The following is an 18223-nucleotide window of genomic DNA, read 5'->3' as shown; positions in this document are numbered from 1 at the left end:
TTTTCAATTCCATTGCATCATGACAGCCAGCCGATTTTTGCATTTCGGTTTGGACAGCGTATTTTAGCATGGTGTCGTATCCCACAGGGGTATACAGAGAGTCCATAGATATTCAATCAGTTATTGAAAAAATCATTGGAGAGTTTGATCATGCCTGAAAGCTCAGTACTAGTGCAGTACATCGATGACTTACTGGTGGCATCGAAGACACGTGAAGCTTGTGAAGTAGATACCATAGCTTTACTGAATCATCTGGCAGATGGAGGGTTAAAGGTATCTCCAGCCAAATTGCAATTTTGCAAGAAAGAGGTGCATTATCTTGGACACAATATTGAAAAGGGTCTGAGAAAGGTGACTGATGACAGGATCAAAATTATCAGAGGAATGAGAGCCCCAATGACCCAGAGAGAAGTGAGGATGTTTCTGGGAATGGTGGGTTATTGTCGTCAGTGGATAAGTAATTTCTCCCTGATAGCGAAGCCACTGATTAAGTTGACCAAAAGTGAGGTGAGAGACCCATTGGAATTGGATGCAGAACAAATGGCAGCATTTGAAGAGTTGAAGAGCAGAATGTGTGAAGCCCCTGCTTTGGGAATGCCAGACTATGAGAAAGAGTTTGAGTTATACTGCAGTGAGAGAAATGGATGTGCACTTTCAGTGTTAATTCAGAAACATGGACAACTGAGAAGGCCAATTGCGTACTTCTCATCAACACTTGACCCCGTAGCTGTGGGTTTGCCAGGTTGCCTGAAAGCAGTAGCTGCTACATGCAGAAGCTTGGAACAGAGTGAGGGTATAATAATGGGATATCCTGTAAGGGTATTCGTACCTCATGATGTGGCAATTCTTTTGACAAGGAGCAGAACTCAGTACATGTCACATAGTCGGTTAACTAAATATGAGAAAATCATTCTGGGAGCATCAAATGTGACTCTTGAGAGATGTGTGAATGTGAATCCAGCGACACTTTTGCCAGATGCTGAAAATGTGAATGTGGGAGATGATGTTGATCATGATTGTTTGGATGTGCTTGACTACTGCACAAAATCAAGACCAGACATAAGAGATTTGCCATTACCTGAGAGTGATCATGTGCTGTTTGTGGATGGATCATGTCTGAGAACTGATGATGGTGTGCTGAGTGCAGCATATGCGGTGTGCAAGGTTTCAGAAGTAATGGAAGCTTCGTCTTTGAAAGGAGTAAGATCTGCTCAAGTGGCTGAATTGGTGGCATTGACGAAAGCTTGTAAGATTGGGAAAAATCTGAGAGTGACTGTGATGACTGATAGTCAGTATGGATTTGGAGTGGTTCATGATTTTGGCCAGCTTTGGCTACAGAGAGGTTTCTTGACGTCAAGTGGGACTCCAATAAAGAATGCTGAGGTGATTGGAAAGTTGTTGGAGGCGATACAGCTGCCTAAAGAATTAGCAGTTGTAAAGTGTGCTGCTCATGGACAAGGAGATGATTTTGTTACCCTTGGTAATCGTTTTGCTAATGACATAGCACAGTATTGTGCAAAGAACAATCATTCGATTAACAGGGGACGAGAAAGGGAGATGTCTTTTTGTTCTGTGATGTTTACTAATGTCCTAGAAACGTGGGATGAAGTGAAACAGTGGCAGGATGAAGCAGGAGATGAGGAAATGAGAGATTGGATCAAGGCAGGTTGTGCCCCAAGAGAGACAGATCATGTTTGGATCTATAGAGATGGAAGACCAGTCATGCCAAACAGCATGTTGTCAACGATGGCAAGAATGTATCATGGCCAGGGACATCTGGGGAGGGACGCAATGATTAGGTCCTTCAAACAAACCTGGTACAATGCAAAGTTCAGGCTAATTGCAGAGAACATCTGTCAAAGATGTTTGATTTGTCAGCAGTTCAATACTGGAAAGAAGACAGTGGTGAGCCTAGGAAAAATAGGCAGAGAAGGAGGTCCTTTTACCAGAATGCAAATAGATTTCATTGAAATGCCCCAAGTGAACAGATTGAGGTATGTTCTAGTGGTAGTCTGTTTGTTCTCAAGATGGGTGGAGGCCTATCCAACTAGGAGGAATGATGGAATAACAGTGGCAAAGTTACTGTTAAGAGAGTTGATTCCTAGGTATGGGTTCCCAGTGACAATTGAGTCAGACAGAGGTGGACACTTCTACAATGAGCTCATGGCTTTAATTTGTGAAGCATTGAGCATACAGCAGAAGCTACATTGTGCATACAGACCAGAGGCTTCTGGTGTTGTTGAACAGATGAACGGCACAATCAAAAACCGAATTGGTAAGATGTGTTTAGCCACTGGAATGAAATGGCCTGATGTCTTGCCTCTAGTGCTAATGACTATTAGGTCTACTCCAGATAGAACCACAGGGTTGAGTCCACATGAAATATTGATGGGCCTTGCCATGAGACATGCTTTCGTACCTGTCAACAAGTTGATGACAATAACTGATGACATGATTTTGGATTACTGTAAAGGCCTGGCTGACGCAGTTCATTCTGTGTTTCACCAGGTTGGAGAAGACGCCACAACACTTGAAAAGAAGCAAGCCCATGATCTGAGTCCAGGGGACTGGGTGAGGATAAAGGTGCACAGAAGAAGAAATTGCTTGGTTCCAAGGTGGGGAAGGCCAAGACAGGTTATTCTGACTACGACAACTGCAGTAAAGTGTGCTGGTGTGAAAAACTGGGTTCATGCAAGTCATACTCTGAGAGTTCCAAATCCAAAGGATGGGACTGGTAAAGAGTATTTTGAAGAGTCAGATTCCAGTGATGATGCGGAGACTGAACCAGTGAGAAGAAAAAAGAATCCTGAAAGGGGGGAAGGAGAAAGAGAGTCAGGTGATTCTTTTTTCTTTCCGAGAGAAAATTCAAGAGAAACATTGAGAGTTTCAGAGGAGAGATCGGATTCTGTAAGAGTGCCTGAAGTTCCAACAACAAGTGGTGAAGAAAGAAGAGAAAAGAACAAATCCACGGAGACTACACCTGAATCAGATGAAGAGGTTGAAGATCCACCTGAGATTACTTCTGAAGAAGCAGGGTCAGTAGAAGATAGAGAGGGACAGATTGCGGAAGACCCCCGAGGAGGTGTAGGGAACATTCCTGATAAGCTAGGTGAAGCGACAAGTAGACAGCAAGAAGATTGCGTGTCGGAGACCCGAGGAGGGACAGAAGCAGGGAAATCTCAATCGGTGGGAAAGAAGTCTGTGGTGCAAAAGAGAATTGTTGAAGAACAAGAGGCAAATGAAACAGAATCAGATGAGAGTGAGAATGAGAAAATAGAGGGTCGAGTTCTGAGAAAGAGAACTTGGATCGGAGAAAGAAATAATAAAGAAGTGAGACCAAAAAGGGTTGTAAGAGGAGATCTTTGGCCTAACAGGATAAAGAGGCTGAGGTACAGACTGACACGAGCAAGTGCAAGTTCAAGTTCATCGAAAGCTGAACAGGTGAACGAGGTGTCTAGTCAGAATCAAGCAAAAGGTGAGAAACAAAGGTCTCAAAAGAACCAGAGGAGATCAAGAGAATCAGAAAACCTAACCAGAAGTATAGGTCACCGGAATGGACGTATGTGGCGCTGTCTGAAGGTGAAGAGGCAGAAAGTCAAGGAAATCCAGAGGGGACCGTACGAGAAGTGGTTGAGGAGGAGAAAACTGTTGGAATCGTTGGAATCCTGAAAGTTATCTTGACTGACATTGGAAAAGAGTCGGATGCTCAGGATGTTGTTGAAGATCTAATACAGTTTGATGTTGCTGAAGAAGAAGTGAAAAGTGATGAAAATCCAAATTGAGTGAACTAAAGGAGTCACTTGGAGAGGAGTGAAAAGAAGAAAATCTGAAATTTGCTGCTTGAAATAATCTAGAGTTCCAGAAATTCAGTAGTGGAGTAGTAGAGGCTAAGTCAAAAGACACTGCCGAAGTAATAAAATGGCTAACATAGAAAATAATCAAAGTAGATCTGCCTTCTTGGAAAGATGGTGTAGAATGTGCTGCTGCTGTACTGGATTATTAATTCTACTATGGGGTGTACTTGCTTTACTAGTTACTTTTAGAGTTACGATAGATACTTTTGGAATACATGTTGAGAATGTGACTAACATAGAGAAGAATTCACAAAAAATAGTTCCAACTAGAATTAGTAACATTTACATACATAAAGATAGGTCGATTAATGATTTTTCTAGCAATGTTTTTTCAAAGTTGTTGTACGAATACGTAAAGACAATGGAAGTTAGGGATTGCTACGTTTGTATGCAATTACCTGCATCCGTTTCGGAGGGTGTTACTTATCATCATTTACCAGCTACGTATGGGATTTCATGTAGTGTGTTAAGTAGTGTTTTTTATTTGTTAGGGAAAATAGATTATGAGATGTCTAACAAAGATAACATTTTTGGGCAATTGCCTATGAATAGAAAGCTGAATCCAGCTAAAGAAGCTAACATTTTTGGTGAGATTTTTATTGAGACAGAAGAGTTAACATTAGATTACATTTTTAGAAACAATTTAACATGTAGTTTGAAAGAAGAAGATAATGCTTTCCTAGACATGGTAGAGAAAAGGAGAGTGAGCATGCATGAAAAGGCAGGGAAATATAAAATGAGTGAGACAATATGGGACATTGAGATGGGAAAGGAGTTGAGGAATGGGGCCAGTCCAACTTTGGCTTTAGATGCACCACAGAAGGGTAAACTGTGTATTACCAGAAGGAAATCCCAATATGATAGCTATTTTGTTGGGACTAGTGAGTGCCATGATACATACTTTATTGCAACAGGATGGGGTTTCAAGGGAGGAGAAGATCCAGTTTTCCCGGGAGTGTATTATATTTGTGGGAATAAGGCTTATTACAGGTTGCCTGACCATTGGTATGGCACGTGTTATGTTGGCCTGGTCTTTCCAAAGATTTTCCATATAGATAAGATAGAAGATGTAGAACATATTAATCTACTAACACGTTTTAAGAGAGAAACTTGGTCAGAAATTGTAGGTGATATTTTTGGAGCTTTAATTCCAGCAGTGGGAATTTCTTTAAATGCATATGGGATTCTGTCAACAGTGGTGGATCGCTTATCGACAAGTACCGCTGGAGGGTTTCTTTTGGTAAATACGGAGATGATTGCCGTACGTGCCATGTCTATGCAAAATCGACTTGCTCTTGATATTCTATTGGCCAAGGAGGGTGGAGTCTGTGGAATGCTGAAAGTTCAACATTGTTGCACTTATATTCTTGACGAAAGCAGAGATCTAAAGGTCTATATCAAAAATATTACTGATTTGCATGAAGAATTAGTACCACTGGAAGCTGAAAGTATCTGGACTAAAATAGCTAATAAGATAATTGCTGTTAAGAGTTTTATTGCTAAGATAGGTAGTACCATTATTGGTAAGATATTATTTCCTTTGACATGTGTAATTGTTGCTTTATTGATGCTTAGATTAGGGTGTTTATGTTGTAAAAACAGGGGAGGGAAAAAAAGAATAATCAGAGGAAATACTGAGAAGAAACAAAAAAGGTCAAAAAGAGACCCACAAGAAATAGAATTAGAGGAATTGAGGGAGAGTGTTTACTTAAGAGTCGAAAAGGGATGATGAGAGAGAGTCTGGTGTGTAGTGTTGTAAGGAAAAAGACATTTCAATTTCTCCTAAAAATGGGGACAACATTTTTTTTTTGGGTTGGTTTTTGTGGTGATATATATCACCAAAGGGGGGATTGCTGGAGCAGGGTTTTCCATTGAAAATTTATTGTGATTTAAACTCCAGTTTATGTTATATGTCATGATTAAAATTACTGATAATTAATTAATAATTATTAATTTTGTTAAAGTCTCTGACTAATCAATATTACTAATGAGAGAAATTACACGCGGGAATGCATATATGTTGCTTTATTAATACGTGAACTAAATTGGTGAGCAAATTAATTAAATAAGTGTCGTAAAAGTGCTATTTGTTTCGTGTTTACGCCTTTAAATAACGTACTCTAATGCTTCTGTGTGTTGTAGATGGCTAGATAATTACATACAAGAAAACACAAATGTCCCTAAAAAGAGAAGGCCTAAGGGATTGTCCCAATCCAAGTGTCTACTATTGATCGATACTTCTCTCAAAAATAAAATACCCTTTGGTCTGTAAGCAATAACTAGTATATGCACTAATAAAAGTCTATTAACAAAACTTATTCATAAAAGTCAGATTTCTTTATTATTAATAAACATCAAACATTGAATCATATTAAAATATCCTTCCCTCCCACATTGGGTTACAATCTTAAATGAATTTCATTAATAGCAATTTAAAATTTGATCAATATGAGCAAAAGTCATAACAATATAAAATTTGATCAATACAAGTAAAAGTCGACGCAGCGTTTCGGTGATTTCACCTTCTTCAGGACTAAAACGATTTAAAGCGATTTCATCACATCTAAAAAGAGGGAAAAGGTTTGTTCTTAAAACCAAAATTGACTATACAGTGCATATACAGTCCTACAGATCATTGTATCAACATCCATAGTAATTTCTTCAATTATGTTTCATTTCTAAGCTAACCTTAAGTTTACACAGTATTAAGAAGACACTTGACGTTACGAAGAGATAATCATTATTAACTCGTTTTTTAATACAATAAAAACATGGACTACATTAATCGTAGTTTTTTAATTCACTTAACATTCTTCAATAACTCAGAATAAACATACCTCATATACTTGTGAAATTAATGATGGATATTTTCATGGGCTATCTAGATAGAATCACCCTTTTAAAGAGAGGTATTTTCTTGCTGATAAATGAATCTATAATGAAAAGGAGGTATAAACGTTTACCATTTTTTCTTTTTCTATTCTTATATGTTAAACATTATTTGAGCTAAATTGCCATACCTTCTTAGTGGTAAAACTCAGTTAATTGTGTCCACAAGAGCCACCGTAAATGTGTCCATATGTCGAGGCAAGTGCCTTTAAAACTTTGGCGACTGTTTTCTCTAAAAAGACAAAGGTTGGAGAAATTGCTCATTCGAACACTCAATTTTTCTCTCTCTCTATTAGACTCTTGGGTTTAAGTGTAATCTAGCGTTATATAGCTTGTGCTCACCTTACTAATCAGGTGCGTATAAATCCTTTCTTCAATTATTTCCATATGATAAGGAAATTATATCAGACAGATCTGAAGTAGTGATTATTTTCAATTTTCCACTTTTTCACTTTCTTCTAGTCAGTCTTCTATGTGAAAAGATCGGAATTCATTATTGCTATGTTTATTCCACATTTTTAGACATTTAATTCAAGTAGCACGACAATATTTCAGTAATTAGGCATCATTTTTGTTACTATTCAGTATTCATGATTCAATTTCCTAGACTCAATATTTTATACTACTTCATTTGGCCTAGTTGATTAAATCTTGTTGGACAGGCTCATACATGTTCCCTAAAGAGTGGGCGAGTATCTTTCTATCATATTATTGCAGTTTAATGGACCTGAGGTTGGCTATTATTAACCAATCTGTAAAAGATACATAATGTGTCTACTATTCTGTCTAAATCTTACCTACAGACATCTCCATTTCTAGCGGAAACCGTCATTGTAGTTTTTCGAAGTAATATAGAACTTAATAAGCATATGAATGCGGCATAAACTTAGTATTAACAATGTTGTGCGCAAACGAAGTAGTCTAGTATATTGCGGTCTAGGAATTTCAAGTAAGAATACTGAATAATAATAAAATGATGCCTTATTACTAGCGAAATCAGTCATTGTAGTTTTTTAAGCAATACAGAACTAAATAGGCATGTAAATACAGCACAAACTTAATAGAAAAAGGAAGAAAAAGAAAAAGATGTATTAATAACAATGATGTGAGCAAATGAAGTAGTATAAAATATTGAGTCTAGGAAATTGAATCATGAATACTGAATAGTAACAAAAATGATGCCTAATTACTGAAATATTGTCGTGCTACTTGAATTAAATGTCTAAAAATGTGGAATAAACATAGCAATAATGAATTCCGATCTTTTCACATAGAAGACTGACTAGAAGAAAGTGAAAAAGTGGAAAATTGAAAATAATCACTACTTCAGATCTGTCTGATATAATTTCCTTATCATATGGAAATAATTGAAGAAAGGATTTATACGCACCTGATTAGTAAGGTGAGCACAAGCTATATAACGCTAGATTACACTTAAACCCAAGAGTCTAATAGAGAGAGAGAAAAATTGAGTGTTCGAATGAGCAATTTCTCCAACCTTTGTCTTTTTAGAGAAAACAGTCGCCAAAGTTTTAAAGGCACTTGCCTCGACATATGGACACATTTACGGTGGCTCTTGTGGACACAATTAACTGAGTTTTACCACTAAGAAGGTATGGCAATTTAGCTCAAATAATGTTTAACATATAAGAATAGAAAAAGAAAAAATGGTAAACGTTTATACCTCCTTTTCATTATAGATTCATTTATCAGCAAGAAAATACCTCTCTTTAAAAGGGTGATTCTATCTAGATAGCCCATGAAAATATCCATCATTAATTTCACAAGTATATGAGGTATGTTTATTCTGAGTTATTGAAGAATGTTAAGTGAATTAAAAAACTACGATTAATGTAGTCCATGTTTTTATTGTATTAAAAAACGAGTTAATAATGATTATCTCTTCGTAACGTCAAGTGTCTTCTTAATACTGTGTAAACTTAAGGTTAGCTTAGAAATGAAACATAATTGAAGAAATTACTATGGATGTTGATACAATGATCTGTAGGACTGTATATGCACTGTATAGTCAATTTTGGTTTTAAGAACAAACCTTTTCCCTCTTTTTAGATGTGATGAAATCGCTTTAAATCGTTTTAGTCCTGAAGAAGGTGAAATCACCGAAACGCTGCGTCGACTTTTACTTGTATTGATCAAATTTTATATTGTTATGACTTTTGCTCATATTGATCAAATTTTAAATTGCTATTAATGAAATTCATTTAAGATTGTAACCCAATGTGGGAGGGAAGGATATTTTAATATGATTCAATGTTTGATGTTTATTAATAATAAAGAAATCTGACTTTTATGAATAAGTTTTGTTAATAGACTTTTATTAGTGCATATACTAGTTATTGCTTACAGACCAAAGGGTATTTTATTTTTGAGAGAAGTATCGATCAATAGTAGACACTTGGATTGGGACAATCCCTTAGGCCTTCTCTTTTTAGGGACATTTGTGTTTTCTTGTATTCTAGTACCCCGTCCCTCTGTGAGTGTCACATTGGGGTAACTCCCTTGTTTTTTGATTAGATAATTACATACACATAAGGGTATTAGTGGGTATTAACACTGTATAATCATTACGATGTGGTAACGTTGTTTTGTATTTCTTTTAGCTAAGATGGTCCGTTTTGGCCTAATCCAAGATGGCCGCTATTTACAGCCTGCACTCGAGTGATTGAATTTTGACAAGAGGCCTCGCTGAACATGGTTGGAAGTCACCTGACCACAGCCTCTGTCTGAAATAAAAGTTTCCGTGAGGACAGCAGCTCCAGGCTCGCTGCCAATTGCCCTTGGAAAAGAATAAAGCCACAATGAACTCTGATAAACTTGCGGTGGCTTCACTATGGTTCCGAGGAAAAGCATTTATGAATGTATCGTTTTCCAGCTTGAGTTTCCTTCTTCCATGTTTTTTATTTTTGTGATTTTTCTGAGCGGAGGTTTTCCTAAATGTTGCCAGTTAACATCCTTTCCTGCTCGCTCTGCTCAGCGGCTCAACGGACGTTTAGAGTTTGTTTGTTACTTTTATTTTGTTAGTTTCGCTATAAATAATGTTAGACTAGAGAGGGTCTTAGGCCACTTCTTTCCGAACCTATGCTCGTGAGGATCGACGCTGATTTAGAGGACGGCGACTCGGGAGACTTTACTGAGAGACCTGTGCTGACCCAGTTAGCTAGAATAGGTAACTATGAGAATAATGATACTGCTAATGATTGACTTTCCTTTGAACTAATTTAGATAAACAACCATTTTGTTTGAATTACAGTGTCGGGTGGTTATTTCTTTGTCACCTATTGAGTTTCGAATGTATTTCTTGGGTTTAAAATCATGACTCAAGACATATCTTTAAGGTCGCATTGACCTCGCATTAGACGCAGATTGGTTTAGGTTTTCTCTTGTATCTTCAGTGTGGATAGAGTGATAGTTATGAATGGTAGTGTGATGGGCCCTAGCGTATGATGAGTGTATGTGCATGTGACTGTGGATTTACTCTGTCCGTGGAAGTAGGGAGAAATTATATGCGCCGATCTGCAGCAACAGCACCTCATCCTGGAAAATCCATGAATCGGAATAAGTCAAATCCCAATCACCTATTACAACACCGGTGGTGGCCGGCATGGATCGGGGTGGGGGTGGGTTAAAAAAAGAATAAAAATCACTTACTTGATGCCACGTCTCTCCCACATTACTCCGTCACTGTTTCTCCCCTGGGGCCGGAACAGGAAGCACTCAGACTCCCCTGAGCCAATCACAATATTGCAATGCACAGTTGTGATTGGTCTGAGCGCCGTGGTTCGGCGCTCAGACAGAGATTGGGAGCCAGGGCATGTTCTTCACGCAGTCTGTAATGTAACCTGCCTCGAGAACATGCAAAGTGCGCATGAAGGCTACGGTTGGCCAAATATTCATGCGCACTTGGAGTGGGCAAACAACTCCTCCCCCTGCTCCTCTGCCATCGGAACAGCCCACCCCGCCTGCAAATCTGCCACAGCAGGAAAACATACAATTATAATAACATTGAGTTATTATCATTTTGTTTCCTTTCTTTCACTGCTTCAAAGCAGTGGGGCGACACTCCTCTGCATTAGCGGAGGAGCCGCCCCTGTGCAACACTTGTTGAGTCCTGAAACCACTTTTTATCTAACAAAGGGGGAGATGTAGCATATTTATGTTACACACACTGGGACCCCAGTGGTCCTGGGTCGGACTCTGAACAGGAACTACGTAACATGCTGGGAGGTGTTAGGGTATGGTTAATGTTGAGTATGAAATAATGTTAATGTATGCTGAGGAATAAAGAAGCGTTTAACCTACGGCTCCCATGTGCCAAAATTAATCTGCATGCTCCAGGACTGGAGAAGTCACTACACGTGTGACTGTTGAGCCTATACTTTCAATGCTAAAAGAAAAATTAAATGTTCCAGAATAGAATTTGCGCTAGATTAAAGTAAAAATGAAGGCCTTTCAGAAGGGGTGACACGTGACAAAGGGCCACTTGGCAGCTGTCTAGATATTCTTTGCATTTAACGGAAGATTGCACTGTTGCATTCTATCCTAAATCTGTGTAGTGTCTCTTAATGAAGCTCTATATTTTAGGTAATTATGAAGAAGGCAAAATGTTTTCATTCACCTGCTCTTGTCCCTTACTATTGCCTTCGTCATCCTTGTTGCAGTTTTCCTCTGCTGGCATTGTTTTTAACAACCCCCGCCCCCCCCCCTCCTTTATTTCCCTTTTCATTCTCTGCGTTGTTTATATTTTTCTTTCCTCAGTCTCTGTGTCGCCATGTCTTTATTTATGTTTCTCTTTCATTTCATGTTTCATTACTTGTGTTTCTCACACGTCACTATTTCCGAGCATTATAAATACACTAACGGGCAAGATTGAAGCTAGTCACAATCCTGAGGTAAACAATGACAGCGCTGTCTTCAGGGTGCAACTCGACACTCTGCCGACTTTAGAATATACGGGGAGCTTGAAAATACTTTTACGGCACTTCTAACGGGCATACCTATGATTGTGCGCATGACCACTAGAGTAGTTATGGCATGGAGAGACAAATAGTTCCGACATACGGAACCGGAAGCTGACCATTCGCTACAGCGTATCTGCAAGGAGCAGGTTTCGATGATAAGTGTCTCGAGAGCTGTACCTGTGCATTGAACAAGTGAAATGACCTTAAATGTCGTTCTTGTTCCTTCCGTTTCCTATTCCTGTTCACAGGAAGAAGAAGCCGTGCTAACACGTTAAAAGTACCCTTTTCTGAGTTGCAGCAACTAACGTTTATTTGACCTAGCAAATTTATACTTGATCAGGACTACAGCGCAATTTCGACAAGGTGAGCATAGTAATGCGTAGGAGCCAGGTTGTGCAAAAAAACGGTTATAGCCCACGCGACAGCCTTAATTCTCCTAAGGCGTATAATTGGCTAGAGGGACCTTGGAGCTGGGAAATTATGTTAGGGCGTATGATCAGCATCCTGTGAGTCTGGGGCAAATCATTTAATATCCGCGTGCCTACCAAAAATGAATGTGTCTCTGTGTAACGTAACTGGTGCTCATGTAAAGCGCTCCAATACCTTCGGGTCCAGTTCGTGCTATATAAATCTGCCAAAAAAATTGGCTATTCAAGTACATGCAGAGACGCCAAGGTCCAGATTCGATTTTTGTGAAGGTACTTTCATTCGTATGTAGTTGCAGCATGTTTGAGGACGAAGTCTGGGCACGTGTGTGGAAATTTGCGGTGTCGGGATTTTGAAGGTGACGATTTGGGGCCATGTATTACTGGCCGAGACAAATCTCTTGCTAGATCTATTTAACCTTCTCGAATAAACCTCCGTAACTTCACCTGCTACTTCTTATTTGTTCATATGACGGCGAGGGTGGAGCCTGCTTAAGGTGCCACAATGGAGACCGCAATAGCTGAGCCAGGCGAGCAGTGTGCACGCTGGGCACTGGTGCAACTTAGATCCTATCATCCCACTATGGGCACTGGTGCAACTTAGATCGTATCATCCTACTAATGCATCCTTTGGCTTTGTGGTCCTACATAACATGGTCTTGAAAAGTGCATAGCTACTAAGTTTTCAGTGCGTTATGAGTGACATTTTGAGTGACACTATCTTGTTTTAAATAAGGGTCCTATGTCTACTTAATGTGATAAAAATCAAAGCCCAACCAAAAGATCTGGGTTAAATTTCATCTAGACGTGCTTTATATAAAAAAGCAATAAAGAGGAGGAAAATGGAGTTCAGGGAAGAGGCCTGGTCCAATCAGGTTGAGGCAGCTATAAAGGCTGACAGTGCTAAATTTTGGGGAAAAGTTAATTGCCCCTTTTTAGTGTAAGTAGTTAATGGCCATACTACCTCCTCCCATATATCACCTGAGAATTGGATTGCGCATTTTGAAGGTATTTATGATTCAGAGGATCAGGGTTCCTTATATGAACCCCCTGTGGTAGCATTGCAACAAGGTCATTTAACTTTCACGGTAGAGGAGTTTGAATTATCAATAGCATGTATGACAAGTCGTAAGGCTCCTGGTACTGACGGGATCCCTGCTGACCTGTTTAAATAGTCGAGTTTGTAGACCTTGATTTTGACCCAGCTATTTAATTTGATTGTGCATGCTGGTTCACCATGTTAATGGACTGAGTCCATTATTATCCGTGTACACAAAAAGGTTCAAGGGAAGTTCCCATCTTGTTATAGGCCCATCTCTTTGTTTGACTCAAGATAATGGGCAGGGTGATCTTAGAGAGGGCCATGTCGTGGGCCGAAAATGGGTGTGTTCTATCTAATCTTCAGTATGATTTTCGGCCAGGCTTGGCGACTTGTGATCAGTGCTTACATTTTTATATGCTGATCAATAAGTACACAGTGGCCAAACTGGGTTCTTTGTTTGTTGCGTATATGGACCTGTCTTCTGCCTTTGATAATGTGAATAGATCAAAGTTGTGGCAGCTCTTGTTGGATATTGGTCTTAATCCAGTGATTGTTTACTTTCTTAGTGAGCTGTACAGGGATATGAAGGCAGTCGTTTGGTTTAATATGGACGGTTCTTATACAAGCCTTTTTTTTAAAGACGGGTGTTAGGCAGGGGTGTATAATGGCCCTTTTTTATTTACCTCATACATGAATGATTTGGGGGCCAGGTTACTTGACAAGCAGGTGGACTGCCCCGAATTGGTTCGCATCAAATCCCTGCAATATTATTTACAGACAATACTGTTTTCTTGGCTGGAACCCCACTAGGTCTCCAGACCTTGTTAGATGGTTTTGTGAGTTACATGGTTCAATTAGACCTTTTCACCTATTATTGTAAACCTCAGGTAATGATGTTTGGGCCTAAAAAGACTAAATCAAGATCATTCGACGTGCAGGGTAATAGTTTGTCGAGGGTACAGCTGTATACTTATTTAAGAGTGATGTTTGATAACTGGGATATGTGGGCCCCGTTGCTTAAAGCTAAGAGACTAGCTCTCTCAAACTTTAGCTGCTATCTTTTCTTTTTCCTCTAGAATTGCTAATAAACCATTGCATTTCCTGATTAAGATATACCAGGCTAAGGGTGTCCAAGAAGCCACGTTTTGGGAGTGACACTTGGGGCTATATTCATCTAAGGGAACTGCAAATGATGAATAATGGCTTTTATAGGCACCTGCTAGCGGTCCAGGCCTCTACCTTGGTCTTAGTGGTTCATGAGGAATTAGGTCTGCCCTATCACTCAGATTTTATTGCACTTCGCTCCCTGATCAGGTTGCTTAACATACGGGTGTGGCCGGAAAATAATCTGGGAAGAGAAATTGTTCAGGATTACTTGAAGCTTGATGGGTGTAGGTCAATTCAATGGCTCACTTACATTAGGGATACTTTTATTAGGTTAGGTAGGCCTATTTTGTGTCATTCTCCCTCCACTTTCTCTAAGGTTGATATTGCCTGGACTAGGGATAACTTTTTACTATGGAAGTCTTCAGAGAAGGAACCTATAGAAACCTACTGTACAGAGCCATGCATTAATAAAAACAGGTCTTGAGATTGAGCAGTATTTGCTGACCACTATTAATGTCCATCATAGATTTCTTCTCACAAGATTTAGGTTGAGCCAGTTTCATATGCTGTTAGCCTTCCTTAAAACTATGGAGTGGAGTACAAAGTTAAGCCCCTGTACTTTTCTCTCCAGGATTTGTTACATTTTGTGTTTGTTTGTGGTTATTATGAAACCCCTTGAAGAATGTATTTAATACTATTTAATGCTATTGAAAGTTTTGCAGTTTGTACAAGACCTGAGTTATTCTACCTGCAGTCACTCCAGATATTGCGTAGTTTGCTTTCTCGCCTTGCGGCTGAAAAAGTTATTTGATAAGGGGTTTGTTGATACGTAAATGCTGGTAGTCTTTTATCGAAGAAGCTGATTGTGGACATGTACTCATTATCATTGCTTTTCAAGAATGTTTTTTTTTAAGATGTTTCTCGTAATCTTTTACATGTGATGTATAGATTTTTTAATTTATTTCGTTTTTTGACACAATTGACCTATTGAGAAAGTTCTCTGCATGTTAAATGAATTTTATGCTTTTTATGGAAAAATAAGCGGCTTACTGCCATAACATTGTTTTTCTTTCACATGTGTGAACTGTGAAGTAAGTATTTATGACTATTGTACTTTTATGGTCTTGTTCGGATCGAATTAAGTTATTTTGATGATAAATATCATGGAAACACCCATTTTGAGCAGTGCAAATTTCTAGGAATGGCCTGAAAACCACTGTAGAGTTTTTGAAGTGCTTATGCAGAATCACAAACCTACTTCCCAGTTCTAATAATCCTCTTCAACATTTTTATGGTGCCACAATAAACCACATAGCACTGCCTCCCAATGACCACCCTTTCAAAAAGTCCTTTTATTTTAAGCACTCCTAAATTGACCTACCCCCTTTTCTATGTAAAGAGAAATGTTATCTGTTGGAAAGTCATCCTGTGCCCTGGGCACACCCCCAACTTTTTGGTGACTGGCACTGGTGGTAACTGACTCTGACTGACCCTGGGCTCTGCCTAACCAGGCCCAGGGCCATTACTATGCTGAAAGAGACACATTTAGAATACAGTGAAAATACCTACATACACTAGGGTACACTATGGGTTGTGATTGGCATGACCTACGCTATAACGCCCTAGTATATAATGGAGCAGGGGGATTGAAACTACCTCTCAGTCCCTAGTATATAATAGGATATGGCAGTGTAGAGGCCAGAAGCCCTTTCTGCACTTGCACATGTGCACTGCTGAAGCCTGAGGTTAGTTTAAAAGTGGCTCTGTGTTGCATGACCGCTATAAAAAAGTAAATTGTGCCCAAACTCGAATTTGATGTTTGGGGCACCTAAAAATGAATAACATACAATCTTTGGGCATACTAGGTACCCTCATGGTCTCCCCTAGGTGTCCCAGGGGTGGGGGGTTCTGAAGATATAGGCAGAGTACTTATAAAATATGTTTTTGTAAGCCCTGTTGCTGGAGAAAGGGCCAAAGTCATTTTCCCCATTGCAAATCCCCTGCCACATAGGTTAACATGGCAAGAAGTTATCAACTACTAACTCTTAATAGGAGAAGGATAAAAATACCATTCAAAGACTTCCCAGAATGGTACTTATAAACGTAACAATATTATATTGTTGAATTTGTCCTAAACTGTACAGACAAGAAGTTATAAGACTTTCTTGTCTGCAAGCCCAGATTCAGCCTTTTAGTGGTCTGTCCTGATTGGTCAAAGTTGAGTGGATTTGCCAGGCTTCTTTGAAGAGCTGATAAAGAGCCCCTGGGGTTAACCAGCTCTGCTGGGAGGGCAGGGTTCTGTTACACAGGAATGCCAGAGCAGGGGGAGGAGTCCTAAACAATGGATTTCAAGGGAAGGGGAAGACCCCAGTGTAATTTACAACTCTACTCTTTTGAACCCAGCCCGATGCTAGGCTTAAGGAAGGAATGAGCAGATGCAAGGGGAGAGACTATGGCGATTAGCCATCCTAGGTGTGTGTTTAGCCAGCTCTTCTATCCCTGCTGGAAAATCAGCTATTATGAATTTGGAAGAATTGGTGCACTCTCGGAAAAAATAGTGCCACACTCTGCAGGAAGTTGTCAAACCCTGGGGCGGTACCCTACACCCCTTTGGACAGGAGTGACCTCCTGCTTGACCCAGAGAACTTGAAATAAGAATCTGAGAGGGGCAGAGCCTCTAAGATCTGCTGCTTGAAACTTAAGAAAGCAAGACGGGCCATGCTGAGAAGTTTAATGGGCATTTCCTAAGGCCTGCATTCTGAAGATTGTACCATCTGCACCATCTAGAACTACAGCCCTGTGGACTACCTTGCTGTAAAAGGACCAAATAGTGCTGCAAGCTTCAGGTTAACAGAGCTCACCTGGAACAACACCACCAAGAATCCTCAACCTGGAGAACTACCAGTGGCTTTGTAAGGGTTTTGTTCAAGTGGATTGTGGGAACTAAAGTCCTTAACTTTCAAGGACCATCTTGTAGCTTCCAGACCCTTGGAGTGAGTTTGAGACACTCTGGGACCCTTTGGGGAACTTTAGAAAGGAATTCCAGGAGTTTGGAGCAACATTCGAAAAAATCTCCATAAGGGGACCGCCTCAACCTGGCCAGCCAAGCCGCCTGCCTTCAACCACAAGTCGGCCTGCTATCCAGGTTTGTCCCGCTGAAAAGCTCCGCAGGTCCTACTTCCAGAGTTTGACCGGGAATTGTCAAAATCAAAGGCTGGCGAACCCTCACCGAATCTGGCCTGGTGAAGAACATCGAGGGACCCAGCAAGAAAAAGCTCCGTAAAGGTTTCCAAGTTTGAAAAAAAAAAAGGTGACCGGGAGCAACTGCGAAAGCCAAGCCGCCTGCCTTTAACTGAGTGTCTACCTGGCTCCTTGGTTCATCCCGCTGGAATGCTCAGGAGGTCGGACTTTTCCATAAGTTTGACCAGGAGCTCGTCGCAAGGAAATCCGGTGAACCGTCACCGAATTCGGACTGGCTGAGCGCTTCGAGAGACCCCCGGGAAGAAAAGCTCCAGAAACGTTTCTATGTCAGAAGTTGAAAACTTTGACCGCGACCAAGCACGAGGAGTCGCTGCCCAGGGCTCCAACACGGTCGGCCTGAAACTTTGACCCGGTCTAACGCGACCAGATGTCCCGATAAGGTAGTATAGGTTTCTATGTGCTATATAGTGCAAAATATTTAAAAATTCATATCTCCAGTTCCCTACATTGGAGGTTTGTCGTTTTGTTGTCATTTTAAAGAGAAAAACATTTCCTCCTTTTTATAAATTGGTGTTGAATTTTTATTGTGCATTGTTTCCTAATTATTTACTAAATTGATGTTTTTAAATGCTTTACATACCTGTTTTTGAGGTTAAGCCTACCTGCTCGCAGCCAAGCTACCAAGTGTTGGGCATGGGAATAAGACATATTCTGAGCCCTATATTT

General features: G+C 39.9%; 1 protein-coding gene across 1 annotated transcript in view; it reads left to right on the top strand.

Annotated features, from left to right (window-relative positions):
* The first annotated feature begins 11951 nt into the window (after nt 1–11951).
* The window catches only part of LOC146821044 (zinc finger protein 777-like), a 305507-nt gene continuing 299235 nt past the window's right edge, over nt 11952–18223 (top strand). The window contains exon 1 of the mRNA XM_085611977.1: nt 11952–12085. The gene's annotated coding sequence lies outside the window, so the exon portion shown is untranslated. The remainder of the gene's footprint in view (nt 12086–18223) is intronic.

This window comes from Triturus cristatus, chromosome 6 (assembly GCF_964204655.1).
Source record: "Triturus cristatus chromosome 6, aTriCri1.1, whole genome shotgun sequence".
Classification (NCBI taxonomy): domain Eukaryota; kingdom Metazoa; phylum Chordata; class Amphibia; order Caudata; family Salamandridae; genus Triturus; species Triturus cristatus.
The sequence above is the reverse complement of the archived record's forward strand: the minus strand, read 5'-3'. Positions and strand labels throughout refer to the sequence as shown.